General features: G+C 34.0%; 1 protein-coding gene across 5 annotated transcripts in view; it reads left to right on the top strand.

Annotated features, from left to right (window-relative positions):
- Positions 586-15,572, top strand: part of LOC109851231 (probable apyrase 7) — a 20,386-nt gene continuing 5,399 nt past the window's right edge. For all 5 annotated transcript variants that reach the window (XM_020421268.1, XM_020421270.1, XM_020421267.1 and 2 more), the window contains exons 1-2: positions 586-719; positions 1,027-1,089. The gene's annotated coding sequence lies outside the window, so the exon portion shown is untranslated. The remainder of the gene's footprint in view (positions 720-1,026; positions 1,090-15,572) is intronic.

Raw genomic sequence — 15,572 nt, 5'->3', positions numbered from 1 at the left:
TTTAGAATATGTAAATATATAATATTGGGAAGAACTATTGTAAGTTTTGTCATATAATTATATTGATGCATGTCTAGAAACAACTGTTACACCTATGTATGTCCAAAATCAAATACTATTTATATGCTTATACCCATAGTTCAGGTTGTGATGAACAATTTTTTTAAAGTGAAATAGACATTTTCTATGTGTTACTATGTATGTATAAACTACTACAAAATCTACATATTTTGCTTTGCATCACATATATAATCTATTTACATAATATATTACTACAACAATTATCATTACTTTTGTTCTCAATATCGATTAGTTCTACACGTATATCATGCTCAACCTAAGAAGCCAATAACAACGAATGAGTCAAAAAATTATTTATCCTTATTCATTGATACTTATTTTATTTGTAAATGTACGTACTAAAACACTCAAAACTTCTTTTTAATAATTTTCTATAAATAATTCTTTATCTTTTTTCCTTCAAGCCACATCTTACCCAAGAAAAAATATAAAATATAAAATAAGTATGTCATGTACATTGCACGTACACTATAGTAGTTCATTTAAGAGTGAGGAATTTGAAAGCCGGATTTCAAATCCACCCTTCCCATTGTCATTTATCAAATCGCGATCCGACTATTCTTCCTCTCTCTCTCTCTCTCGTTTCAAGCCCCGTTTCTCTCAGCTCGCTCTCTCTCTCGTTTCAAGTCCCGTTTCAGGTAAAATCTCTCTCTCTCTCTCTCTCTCTCTCTCTCTCTCTCTCTCTCTCCCCACCGGCCCTCTCTCTCTCTCTCTCTCTCTCTCTCTCTCTCTCTCCCCACCGGCCTCTCCCCCTTCTCCCCCCTCTCCGCTACAGTCGAAACACTAGATCTGATCTAGGGTTTAGATCGTGATCTTCGCGGCAAAACCGTAGATCAGAGCTAGTACTCTCGATGTGATCTCCACTGATGGTGGTTCATGTAATCTAAACATTATTTTAACCAATTGTTTCTGATTTTTGACGATTTTATTATGAACATGCATTAGGGTTTGATGATTTTGATGGAATCTTAGCTAATTCGAATAGGGAGAGCTTTTCTCATCTCAGAGGTACAACCTTTTTTCTTTTTATCTTACTGATGTAACAGTTTCTGGGAACTTGATTATACTTAAAATTTAGGTTCTATTGATATGTTTTTGGGGGTGAAAATTCAAGTGATAGGTTGATTTTCATTTGGTTAAGATAGTGTTAGTGCTAGATTCATATTTAATTTTCGATTGATAGGATTGTATGAAGGGTGTAAAAGCATTTAAAGATAGCCTTAAGTTTATCCTTAGGCTCTCTTAGTATGATCGTTTCAGGCTACATAGTATCTTATTTTGTAGTTTCTGGGTTTTATGTTATGTGGGATAAAATTCACGTTATTTAGGAGTTAGACCAATGGTATCATGTGACAAATGTTTTTGAAATTTCATAGTTATGTTTTACATCAATCTGTCCAAAATATGCAGTCCAATGATAAAGATAACAGATTGTTTTATCAGCATGCATTCCAATAATTTAGCATAGATATCTCGGTAATTCCTTGTGAAGTTTACTTTACAATATCACATAAGAAAGGAAAGGGATATGCTGCAAAAGCTCAGATCCAGCTCTATCAAACTCTGCTAGACCTTGTACAAGATATATGGTAATATGCATTAGCAGCAACATCTGTTGATATTGTCGAAGATTAAAGGAGACAACGAGCTGCGCATTTTGAACATAATGAAAAGGTTGTTGCCAGCTCTATCAAACTATTTGACCCTTTATTATAATCTACTTGGGAGGTATATCTTCTGAACATTGCAAAAATTAACATGACAATAATCTTACATGTATTTTAAGCTTGTGGCAAATTTGGCTTGAACTTTCCAATGTGAATTTATATATATGGTAATTGCAGCTAGCTTTGATTCTCAGGTTCATTATAAGGACAGTTTATTATACTATCTGGAATTAGATATAACACGTACATATTCCTGAACTAAGAATTTCATGAAAAGTCTAAATTACCTCAATATATCTAGCATCAGTTGCTGGAGGCTGAGTACCATCAGGTATAAAGTTTAAGTTGCCACCATGTTTCTGCAATCGTAAAGGTGAAGCATTTACACATGGCCATATTCCTAAACTAAAAATTTCATGAATATTCTAAATTACCTCAGTATATCTAGCATCACTTGCTGGCCGCTGAGTACCATCAGGTTTAAAGTTTAAGTTGCTACCGTGTTTTTGCAATTGTAAAGGTGAAACATATCTACTTGTTGGATTTTAGTGGTCAATTTCCGCCACTTGATTCTATTTTGTAGAACAAAAACTTGTAATGCTCTTATTTCTTTTATTGTTATTAGTTCCTACTTTGAATTTGTTGTGTTTGTTTTAGTATTTATTATTCTTGTTTTAGATTGGAAATTTTATGTGTTGATGAAATGACTGGTTTTATCCCTTTTTTTCTTTTCTTTTCTGTTATAGTTTTATGCTTTAATAGTGGATTCCTCAGGTTTTTTTTGGTGGTGTGGGTGTAAGGGGATATGAACAGGTCCCCATAGTATTCCCACCCTTTTATAATTTTCAGTGATGCGTGGTTGAAGGATTTTTTTTATTGTTGGTGGGGGTGTTTTGTTTTGTTTTTGGTTTAGGGAGTCTACACTTCTTTGATGGTCGACTATGGATGGCTGAAGGATCAGTGTGAGAGTGATCAGTGCCTAGAATTGCCTACATTAACGTAGGATTTTTCTTCTTTTTTGAGAATTTTCTCCCAAACTCATCCACAAGCTTTGCTGGCCTTTGTAGATGAATTGAAAGTGATATGCTCAAACTTGATTAGAGCCGGTAGAGGCCAGAGACACATCTTGCCCCCCCCTCTATTAGTAAGAGGATGTAGCAATGTATAAAATTATTTTATCTTCACAATAAAAAAAACACTCATCCTTACTGTCCTTGGACAGTTGAGAATGTTTATTGTGTGAAACAGTAAAAGTAGCAGAGAGGTGAGAAAGTGATGGAGAAGTGAAGAAGGAAGTGAAAGGAAGAGTTAGTGTTCTCGATGAGAATGTGTTCACCCATTCTTCTTTCATTGAGAATGTGTTCACCCATTCTTCTTTCATTTTTCCTTTAATTATTTGATGAATTGATGGGGAATCAACAATAATCTTAGACCAGTTTGCACATTGAGAATTGAGGAATGGTAAATTGAGTTTCTTATCTGAGATTTGAAGGGTGAGAAGAAGAAGAAGAAGAAGAAGAAGAGAGAGAGAGAGAGAGAGAGAGAGAGAGAGAGAGAGAGAATAAACCCAAGTTCCGGCATGGGCCTCACTGGTGGCCACTTGTAGTCGTCGGTAGATCTCCTCTCTCATCATGACTCCCACGAGCTTGGAAGGAGTTGGAGGGAAGCTCAGTTTGTTACTGTGAAATAAAAAAGTGGAAGAAAAAGAAGAAAAGGGGATCGGATGAAGAAGAAGAGATAGAGAGAGAAAAGAAAAACTAAGATAAAATAATAAAAAAAATTTAGGACCCCTGAAAGTTCTGAGTTTGTAAATAGGTTCAAAAGGTAAAAGGAATTTTCATTCTTATGTAGACCCCAGTTGCTCTGTTAACTGCCAACAGGCCCAATAGATCCGAATTTAGTAAAAAATAGGTTGGATAATTGTTTGAAACACCTAAAACTGTTTAAAATTGTTAATATGTCCATAATTATTAGAATAATGTTATATAATTATGATAAATTGCTAAAATTAGCAAACAACCTATATGTACCCTATTTATAGATTTTAATTATTATTTGATTATATTTGAATCCGATTGGCTCTAGATTATGAAATGATTAGCCTATAATATATGCTTGTCTTGAATAAATATTAGTCTTATATCTTTATATTATAGGATCTAGTTGATATCAAGAGGAGCAATATTTTGAGGAAGTTGTATCCACTAGCGGTGAGTCCATTTGTCACTAGCATTTTTATAGTATAAATTTAATGAGTATTATATATCTTAATGGTCTTGTACTCGAAAAAGATAATTACTCTCTTAATTGTCACATATGTAAGATGAAAGGTAATTCGAGCTTTTCTATTTTGGCCTATACCTATAATATGATTTTTGATCTCGTATAAGATATTCAAAGTAAATTTAATTTCATATGTGATAAATGGTTTTAGTTCCATGCGATCTCAATAAATTCTGAAAAATGCTTTATTTGAAAGCTTTTGAAGAGAAGAAATATTGTGTATGTGTTTCAATAGTTTAATGGATTCAAAGATTTTTTATCACTTAGTATCTAATAAAATAGAGAAAAGTGAAATTCGTAAACTATTTTAACTAAGGTGATGAGTTGTACACTCGTTCACTTGGTTAAAAAATGTTTAGCAATTTTGATAAGTGATGTGTTTCTGATATGACAAATGATTCTTGCTATTTTCAAACCCTCAGAAAGTCCACTATGGAATGTTTTGTCTTTGCCTGTCGTATGGTGAATGAACCTTATTTGGCCCTTCTGAATTCTGTTATGGTTCTTTTGGACAATTCTGATTTGGCCGGCAAGCTATGACAGTGTTAGGTGCGTTCGATTCTTGAGAGTTATCAATTCTATGATGCATTTTACGCATTCCTATGCTACTGGGCTATAATATTCATAGCCTTAGTAGGTGATTCTTACATTACATAGTCTGTTTTCTTTCATAGTATTTACCTTGATTTCCAAAAGGGTTTGATTCTAGAATGTATTATAGTATATTTAGTTTCCACATAAGAAAGAAATCTAAAATGTTACATTCTTTCTGAAGGTAGCAATAATACGCTGTCTTGAACCATATTTTACTATTTTGGAATTTCTGATGCAAACTCATAATTTATTTTTTGGGAATTATTATTATTTTGTTAAATATCTAGAAACTCTAGTTGGAAATGATTTCACTAAGCCCTAGCTCACATCGTCATTTTCAAAAAGAATTTTAGATCTGGTGTAGCTATGTTTATAAACTAAACTTTTAGTTGTGGCGCCTTGCTAGGAGGCGTTTATATGGAAAATCCTCTCCTTTAGTGTTATGTATAGTTAACAATGTGTTTTGTTTTATAAAATGCTTGTAACGGTGAGAGTTCAAGTTGTACGTGCAAATTAGGTATACATAGTTTGCTCTCATCAGCAGGTATATATATTTTGAGAAAAGATATGTGATATGTAGTCATGCTTGACTTGTGCTATTTGTCTTGTACATAAATCGCTGCTATCGCGCAGCCGTATTTATAATTGTCGCTGCAATTTAGGTGCGTGATACCATTTGTTTATTTTATAGCATGCTTATGCTTTGACATATTGGTAGTGTATTAGTAGTCTTGCATGACCCTTACGCTAACCGCTACAATGTTTTGTCATCCAATTCTAGCACTAGTCACTTTTTTCAAATGGATATCACTTGTAGTTTTGTGAATGAGATGTAAAGTTCTCGTTACAGGTTAATAGTGCGATTAATAATTGGAATTACACTTTAATCATTGTACAAATAGACGGGTGTACGAGACGTGTCCTTAGGCTATGGAAGTACCTCCATGTCCATGTATATAGTTCTATATGACAAGACTAGGCGATTGATCACTGTTCTATGTTGGTCTCATTAGCACTACCTAGGTTGTGTGAGGTTTCCATAGGATCGAGACTAGTGAACAACATTATATGTGCAATATAAATAACATCAAACTTAGGGGTTAAGTGACAGGTTTTCGCATCTTAAGATAAGTTCATTTGGCTAGCGGACTCTTTCATGAGTACCATTATTATTATTTTTCATACTACCTTAATCAGTCCGAATCTCTCATTTGCATGTCCAAATAAAAACGTGATATAAACCATATGCTTAATTTTAATTATATATCTTTTACGTTCAGCCGTACATTATATTCAACTGATTCCTTACTTTCTTATCTAGCTTAATGTCAAGAGTGCATTATAAAAATTTCAAACATCAGAGACGGTTTTGTGAGGCACCCATGGAAGGGTTTATACTAAAAATGTTCAGTGGGCTCTTTGCAACCCCCTTAAACAATACCCTTGAATCGGTCTCCTCTGTGTGTAACATCGGTGGGAACCTGATCCATTCAAAACAAACCCACATAAGAGGATCAGACCCATTTTTCAAGTCAAAGGGTCCCACATGTCAGTGAACCTAAAGAGCTCCGTTAAAATGTCACACCATCATCGTATGAAGACCCAGCCATCCCCAAATTTCTCCACAGTATTAGCATGACTGTAGCAGTCCCCAAAAATCCCAGTCCAAGTTCCCTCAAATTTCTCATAATTCTAGATCTATTTAGCCCAATTACTTGTTATCGCAAATTGTGGGGATCTCTGTTTCAGATCCTGAATCGTACGCAGTGATCCTCGATCGCCCTTCCAAGGTCAGTCCTCCCTCCCTCCCTCCCTCCCTCTGAATTTTCATGATCTTTTTTGATATTTTCTGCAGAAAATTAAGGTGGGTTTCTATATATCAATTTCATTCTCTAAGTTGAATTGATTGTTGTTTTTTTGTTTGATCTTATCCTCGATTCTGTGTGAACTGTAAATCTTCTGAATATTTAAGGCCAATACCTTAGTTGGTTCAGATTTGAGAGAAATTTTGAGTTGCTTATAAACTTCTGTTGCGACCGAAAAATTTTTTTTGCCCATTTTTTCCTCTTAGAGTAAGTATTCTGATCTCAGGATGAAAATTCACGGCAAACTGAAATTTCCATATATTTCAAAAGGAAAAAAAGTATATATAGATTAAATGTGAAAAGATGCAGCCTATCACTGATCAAAGATATCAAAGTCTGGTTTTTAGGGTAATGTTTAGTCCTACATTGACTAAATGAGAAATCAAGTGTGGCTTTTAAAATGCTTGAGTTCCTCTATCTGCTAGCTTTTAAAGATGAGTTATCCTAGAGTCAATCCCATCTTCCCAGTTGCAAGCGAACAATGTAGACTTAATAATGCAGAGTCAATAGGGTGACACCGGGATTATGTTGTTTGACTGGGACTAGACTATTGCAAAGCCAGCCATGTGGGCACTAGGATCGTGAAAGCGTGGTGGTATGTTAGGGTTCATTTTAGTTAAAGTTAGGCATAAACAATAGCATTGTTGGAAGAAAGTAAGCATGAATAATAAATTTTTTTTATGTAAATCTACATGTGATCTATAATGAATATTATACAATAGTCATGTGTCTAAAATATCAAGTGGGGGCAAATAGTAAGATAAGTCTCAATAATAAATATTATACATGTCATAGGCATATGCAGGCAGCATTTGCGTTTGCCCACACTATCGTCAATGTGGCTCTGCCACTACTCTCTACTATCAGAAAGTAGTAGAGAAACTATTAACGTATAATTGACATTATTTTTTCTTTTATGCAGTGTTGTAGAGGATTGTGATTCATTCCAAATACAATACTTATCATATCCTCATGAATTATATTCATTTCTATTTGACACTCAAAAAGAAAAAATTACAAGTATCGTTTCAAACAAGTAATTGTTGTAATTAAAAGTAGTAGTGCATTTTCTACTTTTTAGTAGTGGAGAGGATATGAACCCATAAGGATAATATGTAGACAGAAATCAAATCTTTTTGGATCTTTTCGGCAATAGTCTCTTAATTTTAATATTTTGAATATTAGTGTTTTAAATCATTGAAATTGCTATTAGGCCTTCTAATTCTTATAGGTTGATTCAATAGTAGTCCCTCAAGCAATGAAATTTCACTTAACCTCCCTGATCTGGGGGTTTTGCACATAACTTCCCTTTTGAACTTTGTTTATTCCACTTAACCCCTTCCTCTTAACTCTCCAAAAGTATCACTATCACCTTTGATAGCTGAGGTGCCAAACATGTGACAGAAAAGGATGAATGCCCATTGATTTATTTAAAATTATTCTTTCCAAACAATAAGAGCAACCTGTTCACTTTTTAAAAAGGATATTTTCTTCACTTCTTCATTAACTGAAATGATGTCAGGGGTCAGTTGAGAAATTTTCAAAGTTCAGGGAGGAATGTGTGAGACACATCAAACAAGTTAATTTGAATAAAAAATTTTAGGGGAATTGTGTGCAAAATCTAGCAAAGTGCAGGGGTTGAAGTGAAATTAACCCTTGTTTTAAAATAAACCCCTCTAGTCAAAAGTAGCATTTTCAAAAAAATTAAAGATCTAAGGGACTAATATAAAAAAAATTCTCTTGTAACTTTAATTAACACGATGTGAATGAATGATGGAATAATTTTAATTTATGGTGGGTTTAAAAAAACTGTTTATTTGAACTCTATCAGAGGAAAGAGAGATATTGATGATGAGGTTAGACGTAGGTGAGACAATCTCGTGAGCTCCCTCCGTCTTTACTAGAGACGGAGAGAGAAGAAAGTGATAATGGTTAGAGTGAAAATCTCATGATCTCCCACCCAAACCCTTATCTCGAACAAGAAAGAACAATAAACTTTAGCTCAACAATTCTCGATATTGTAATGTGGCATTTCTTCAAGAACTAATTCAAAAGAAAAGAGCTAATGGGACATTGGCACCTCTCTTTCACTCTGACATTAAAGTGAAGAGAGGTGGTAATTCCAAGCAAGAGAATGAGTAGTTCTACATGTCTGAACCTAGCTAGCCACGTAAGCATTGGAACTGCAGAACCGTGGTGGTATGTTGGGGTTCTTTTAGTAAAAGTTCAGCATAAATAAAAGTATTATTTCTAGATTGAGGTACTCCAACTAGTCTGTTTGCTAGCAGCAAAGTCCCCTAAAGAAGTCGGCCACCCATAGTGCACGAGCGATGAATTCTCTAGGCTCCCAAACGGATGCTTCAATTTGCCCAATAAACTAGAACAAGAAGATTATGAGAAACATATGAAAGAAATTAAGAGAGACTTTTTTTTTGCTTTTTATCTTTTTTGTTGTGTCTTCCTACATCCTCTCATGCTAACCTTTTTATAGATCTGGAGAGGAGCCATGATAAATGAGGCGATTTACTAAAGTTACCATCACAAAACATTTAAAATGACTCATAAACATGACGTTAAAACCATGGTATTGCTAAAATTTATGGTCATCAATTTATGATTTTTATTGTATGATTTATGAGTAAAATAAAGGATAATAAGAAACTTCAATCTTTTTCTTAAATAAAAAAATAACATTTAAGATGAGTTATTCTCTTAATAAGCAAGGTTTTAAACGGATATCGAGTTCATATCAGACGGTTAAAATCCATGTCGGATAACGGAATCGGGGATATATCAGGGGACATGGACTAAATATTGGATTGCCATATTGGGTGGTGCACATATGTATAATATCATGTCCTAAATGTAATGTAAGCATTCCTAAATTCAATATAAGGAGCATATTTTATAAATTCTATAGACTAAACATATAAAAAACTGAATCTGCAAAGTCCTCTTACTCAGTATACTGTATAAATTCTATAAAAAGTAAAGACTCATCACCCCCAAACATATAAAACTAGAATTTTCTCCCCTATGTGATTCTCCACAGAGTTGCTACCAGATTGTCACATGAAGAAGAAAGCAAAAACTCTTTGAGTATTACATGTTTATATCATTAGATGATAAACAAGGATTATTACGAGAAACCGGGGATTATTATTAAATGATATACAAGGATCATTACGAGAAATCAGCCAGATGTCTTGTTTTCCCAGCATGCTGTCCAAAACATGTTGCCAAACATTGAATTCTACAAATGAATAATTTCAGCAACAAAAAGCATGGAGCTATTTGAATAATAATATAATGTAATGTAACAAAAAATAGTATAAACAATGGGAAACAATAAATTAAGACATTGAATAAGATAAACAAGATGAAATCAACACTAAAATCCAGACGATGTGAAAATCTTCTAAATCTAAAGGTTCTGAAGAAGAAAGAGAGTCAGATGATGAGAAAGGGACTTATACCTGACGGTTGAAGAAGCTGAGGAAAGCTGCAACTTCGACTTCGCGCAGGGAAGAAAGAGAGGAGAAGGCGACGCCGGAGATGATGGACTTCGATGTCGTAGGGAGGACAGAGAGGAGACGCCAGCGATGTGAGGAGAACGAACACAAGACGAAAAAGACGAAGGCGGCTGATGGGCTCCCAATCGTAGCCTTAGGTTTTTTTTTGTTTTTTCTTTTGAACGGGTTCGTTTCTGTCTGTCGGGTTCAAAAACAGACCCTTAACATCAGAACATGTCATATGAGTTTGGGTTTTCAAACCTAAACCCAAACCCAATAAGTGAAAAACGTTTTAAACCGATAATAGATCATATCGGTCGATTTTTCGAAGCTGAAAAGTCGCCCGATATGTCGCCGACATATTCGATTTCCTCCTGAAAAACGACATACGACATAAAATTTCCCGATTCGTGTCGTTCGAACCCTAATTTCGACATATCGACCGACATTTAAAACACTGTTAATAAGTCCACTGCACAATTTGTGGAAGGGGTAATACCAATTGCTATTACCTTTGAAGGACTTACCTATGTGAAAGAAACCATGAAGATCATGTTGTTGATTACACAACATAAGACAATAAAAGTTATGGATTGATGACCATACGTTTGAGCAATAACCATGATTTTAATTAGTCATGACTCATGTTTATGAGCTATTTGAAATATCAACGATAATTGTATTAAATTGCTTCATTTATCATACACTCCCTCTCCAAACCTATAAATAGGATGGCTAAGAGGTTGTAGGAAGACAAAATAAATAAATAAATAAATAAATAGAACAAGAAGAAAAGTCCTTTGTCTCAACTATTGCTCAGTCTTTTTTATTAATTATTGGGCAATTTGGTGCATTCGTTTTAGGCATAGAGAACCCTTTTCGTGCATTGTGGGTGGCTGACTTCTTGTGGGTTCATTGCCACTAGCAAGCTAACCTATTGGAGTGTTTGCATGATTGCACGTCTAACTTTCTAGTGCATTCTGATTACCTGATTATACCTCGACCTGGTATGTTACTTTCTAATTTTATATGCTATGCCAAAATACAAACTAAGAGAGGAATTATTATACTATCTACTAAAAAAGCGTTTGAAAATTCCATTAGATCCACTGTTATAAATAGCGAGAAATATCACCGCAACAGCGGCGCTAATAGCGTTAGCGGTCTCTTCCCGTTACACTATTGCCTAATAGCGATAACATAATACAGAATATGTGCTTTTCTCTCGTAAACATGGCAATAGCGCGTCATAGTGATGAATAGTGAGTGATTGCCTGCAAAATTCGCTTTTTGATTGCTATTTAAAAGCGGTTTGAGGCTTATTTTTTAAAAATTAAAGCCGACTTGCCGCTACTGCATCCCATCGCCTTTTGTGATTTCTAGCATATTCACGCCGCCTTCCACAACCTCTGATACCTCCCTAACCACTTCCTCTCACCTTTTGCTGTGAGCTCCTCTTATTGCAGTCCTCTCATCGTTGCCGTGAGCTCCTCTTATTGCAGTCCTCTCATCGCTGAACTCATCTTCTCGAAGACGATGACTCTTTGACTCCTCAAGTTGTTTTCGGTACTATGTGACGGTTTCATGTCTATTTCATATTTAAGATCTCTTTAAATCATCAAATATGCACTTTTAGATAATCTAGATTTTTCTTTGATTTTTTTAATTTTTCTTTTTTTGAATATTTATACATATCTAAATTAGATTGCTGTTTGACTTTGCGTTTTTTACTGCTATTTTGCCACAATAGCTCCAAAAAATCTTAGCGATGCCTCATCGTTATGCGATGCTATTTGTTACCGATAACATTGACTGTATCTAACTACTATAACTTGCAAAAACTTTAGTAGATGGTAAAGTATACAAAAAACTGAGGGCAAATAGTAACTAAAACAACGGTAAACCTGTAGTGAAAACCTATAGTCAAAACAATGCCTTCATGCTATGGAGAGAAAAATGCAAACAAGTGCATTGATACCAGTTGATAAGACAACACAGTCAAATATAAATAGTAATTTAAGTAGTGAAAAACATGTTTTGTCTCCATTGCTCACGCTGAAATAAAATAAAAAAAGGAAAATAAATTAAAGATTTATTCACTTTAATACCCCTAAAGTTTACCCACATTTTCACTTTAATATCATGGAATTTTTTTAACACTTCGATACCCCAAAATTTCAATTCCACTTCACTTTTATATCCCGACATCTTTTTTAACATGTTGATACCCCAAAGATTCAATCTCATTTCACATTGATACTCCCATCTAGATGCCATTAGGTTTTCCATTAAATTTGCATAATGTGCTTAGCAAGTGGGTAACATAAATCCAAATGTATGATATATCCAATGTTACAGAAGACGCTAGGTAGACTAGGCGTTTGAGCGAGCGCTTAGACCCCTAGGCATTTTGACTATTTTTAAATTATTTAATTATAATAATTGATAAAAATATGTATTAAATTCATACAAATTTTTTAAAAAAAAGATAGCAATCTTAGTTCCATAATAAATCATGCATACTTAGATACTAAATAGTCAAAACAATAATTAACAAGGCTAGAACTTAAAATGTTTTTTTATTTTTAATTACAATAATTGATAGTGAATGCCAATGTTATAGAAAGCTTAGATGCCGGACTGGTGTTTAGGCGGATTTTTTTCCTCATTTAAGCGGTGGTCGATGAGGTTTTGCTGAAGATCGGAGGATGCAGTGGAGGTGTTCATATTTGGAGGTTAATGGAGTTTGGAGGACGTGTAGGCTACAACACATAAAATTACAACCAAGGCCTATAGGATGCAATCTACATAAGCAGACAATGATCCCCTAAACGCTTGTAAAATCTAGATGGGCAGCCTAAATACCGCCTAGACGCTAGACGCTAGTTAGGCAGCCTATCCCGCCTAGACGCTAGACGCTAGTTAGGCAGCCTAGGTACCGTCTAGGCCTAGGCGTACGCCTAAGCGGACTAGGCGGAGGTTTTTTAAAACAGTGGATCTATCATATGTTAAAGACTTAATATAAATTTAATAGAAAATCTAATGTAATCTGGATGGGGTAACAAAGTGAAACATGTTTGACACAATTGAAACTTTAGGGTAACAAAGTGTTAAAGAAATATTTTGGGATGCAAAGTGAAATAGCATTTAAAATTTAGGGTGTCAAAAGTGATAAAATGATACTTTGAAATATTAAAGTGAAAATATTTGTAGACTTGTGGTACTAATGTGAAATAAGCCAAGAAGAAGAAGATAAGGGTGAATTTAAGAAAACCCCCCTTAGCTTTCAAAATGTCACAAAACCGTCTTTAAGTTTTGGGGTTCTCAAAAAACCACCTTCCACTTTCAACATTTTTCAAGAAAAAGTCTAACAACATTAACCGCAAATTTCACATCTGTAGGTAAAATTACACACGGGGATATTTTGTCGGTGAAAATTGTGGTTCACACTTTTATGAAGTCTTTTAAAAAATGTTGAAAGTTAAAGGAATTTTCTGAGAACACCAAAATTTCAGGGGGTTTTATCAAATTTTAAAGTTAAGATATAAGAGCTTAACTGAGAAACGCCCAAACATAGAGAGGTTTTGTCAAATTTTCCAGTAGAAAAGATTCGCTCTTTAACTAGTCTCTCTCCCCATTTCCAAACACATAAACAACAAAATTGCTCCTTGAGCTCAGCAAGAATGGAACCCAATCCTCTTTTCAAATTAAAATAATGAAGCAGCTAGGTATCTTGTATTCAGCGGAAACCCGACATGAATATAAGCTTGATGAGCTCTATTGGCTGAAGTGAGACCCGATAAATTTCATTTTGGCTTAGTGGGTCTAAAAAAACATAATACAAATATAAAAATATAACTTTTAATATAAAAACGAATATACATATAGACATAGTGTGGTATCTACAGTACAACTCCTAAAAAGAAACATTTTTATTAACTAGCAGAAAAAAATTCCAACCAAAATGTTTAAACCATTATTTCTTTGGCTTCTTTCACATACAAGTATGACTCCCAAAAAAAAATTATCCAAAATATTTAAAAATAAATTTCTAAAATGAAATGTTTAAACCATTTTTCTTATTGCCTTTTATCAACGGTATGACTCTTAAATTCACAAATTACAAAATAAATTTCTGAACCAAATGGTTACAGCGTTATTCTTCTTTTTTGACTAATTCATGTATAATACAACTCCCAAAAATGTTATCACTATCGAGATGCTCAACATCTTTTTTCTCATAAATTAAAATAGAAATTTCTAAACTGAAGCTTAAACCATCAAATTTTTGCATTCTTTCATACTAATTTATCAGCAACACAACACTGAAAAACAATTTTATCCACAAATTTAAAAAAATCTAGACTAAATGAATAACCATTACTTTTTTATTTGCATATTAAGGTCGTGGCATCACTCGGGTCAATTATGCTCGTTAAATATGATTGTGTTTGTAGAATTTACCATTCATGCTTAATTTTTTTCCCAACAAGTCCACAACGAGTAAATGGTTAATAACAGAATTGAGTTTCCTCCCCCCAACAAGCTTTTAGGGTGAGTTCTCTTAGGTCTCCTCCACTAGTTTCTAGTTGTGCTAATAAACACAAAATTTGAGCTATCAGTCTAACTATCACATCATTCCCGTAACTGTTTGACGTGTCTCATTCTTAATTTGTTCCTTACTTCATGCATACTATTTTCTTTAGCAATAGAGTATTCCAAAGCACAATATTTTTCCCACAAGTCCGTTCTTGTCTACAAAAGGACATATTTATCGATGCTGCGGGAGGAATCATATATTTCTCTCTTTTTTTATCTGCATTATTTAATTTTGTTTATTCGATCAAAGACCTTAATGTAAGTTATAGAATTTTTCTTCACTGGCAATGAGAAAACCTTTAGCTTATTCACGATTTATTCTATGACTGGAAGTTTACTAGTAGTTGCAACTTGCAACATGAGGTATTCAGAAATTTTTTGGCACTTATATGGAATTATTGACCAATTGATGGGGGCATATCACTTGCTGTTTGGTGTTTACAGTCCTCTCTGAACTTCCTTTGTTTGAACTTGGATTCATTAATAAAGATCCCACATTAAAGAGTAGACCCAATCTAAGTCAAGGGCCACATGTCGGTGCGACAGAAAGAGAAAAATATTCCTCTGAGCCAGTTTTATAAAATATCACCATTGTCATCTAAAGAGTCTGCAATCCCCAAAAAATTTCTCCACACTATGCCGGAGCGAGAAACTTTAGCTTGGAGGGGCCAAGAATCCAAGATACATAAATTGACTCTTATTTCTTTCATTAAGAAGAGAACATTTACTCCAGACCAATTTTATATGTTTTTTAATCCTAACATTCATAATAGAACCCAAACACAAAAGTCATATGACGATATAAGAAAATGAAAGAGAAGTTGATAAGGTAAATAAGTAATAGACTTTGTCTAATAAGGTAAGATTATATAGCTTTATAGGTAAAATTAGTAGAGGTGCCCAACTTAGGTAGAAGCTCATAACTTAGGAGATATATACTTTGTCTAATAGGTAAAGTTCCAAAATCTTGA

Source organism: Asparagus officinalis, chromosome 8, assembly GCF_001876935.1.
Source record: "Asparagus officinalis chromosome 8, Aspof.V1, whole genome shotgun sequence".
NCBI lineage: Eukaryota > Viridiplantae > Streptophyta > Magnoliopsida > Asparagales > Asparagaceae > Asparagus > Asparagus officinalis.
This window is presented reverse-complemented; position numbering and strand designations above follow the sequence as displayed.